Raw genomic sequence first — 1,036 nt, forward strand, 5'->3', positions numbered from 1 at the left:
GCCGAGCCCCAGAGGGAATATCTTAAGAGGACTTAATAGAAGAGTTGATTTTGAAGAATGAGATAGTGTGCAGTTAGATATAAATCCTTGCGTTTGAACTCTGTATGTTCAGCTGATTCATATCAAACTATACAAGGGCTAGACTTCTAGAAAGACAGTCTAGAATAAAGCCTGCTTCAGACTAGCTGTACTATTGGTAACATCTTTAGCCTGAGTGTTTGGGAAGTTTTATGCCCATTCTTAATTTTTTGAAGCCTTTAATGGTGATGATGGCTAGCTTTCTGTACTTTGGTTGTGATGTCACCTCTTAGTAGTAGAACGTCAGATTTTAGTTGTTTAGTGTTTTTGTAGCACTATTGTAGTCATACATTTTTCTGAACAGATTGTCTGCATAGTTATGCATGCATTTGTTGAAGGGCTTCTGTCACAGAATTCCCATACTTTATTTCTCAGTATAAATTGAGGACCTTTATTCAAGGTCTTGAACTCATTCATTAAGTATGAATATAAGGGCTTGGTGCCTGTAGCACAGTGGTTACAGCGCCGGCCATGTGCACCCAGCCCAGGCCAGCTAAACAATGACAACTGCAGCAACATCAACTACGAATATAAGGTGACTGAAAGTTTTGAGACAGGTTATGTCTCAAAGAGCAAACAGTTGATAACATCCTTTCTGATAGATCTGTACAAGTTTGAACTTGCTTGGCTTATGGGTATGGCTAGGAGGGCTTCATTTGTTTCCATCAGTGCAGATTTTACATTTCTTGATTTTTGTGGATTTCAGTACTTCTATAATGACCCACATACTTGATACATATAATTTTACTGACTTGTTCTTAAGATAATATACTTTTAGACAGCAATATGTGCTCTGTATTTTGGCTTCCAGTGGTAATTGGTATTGGAAGAGTTTGGTTTTTCTGTCCTAAGATCACTTTATGTTGTCACTATTTCTGTTTTTGTTTTAAAACAAGGCCTCTCTCTTGCTTGGGATAGACTGCAGTGGCATCATCATAGTGTACTGCACCCTCAAACT

Source organism: Otolemur garnettii, unplaced genomic scaffold (genome assembly GCF_000181295.1).
Source record: "Otolemur garnettii isolate 467f Iridium unplaced genomic scaffold, OtoGar3 scaffold00092, whole genome shotgun sequence".
In the NCBI taxonomy this organism is placed as follows: Eukaryota; Metazoa; Chordata; class Mammalia; order Primates; family Galagidae; genus Otolemur; species Otolemur garnettii.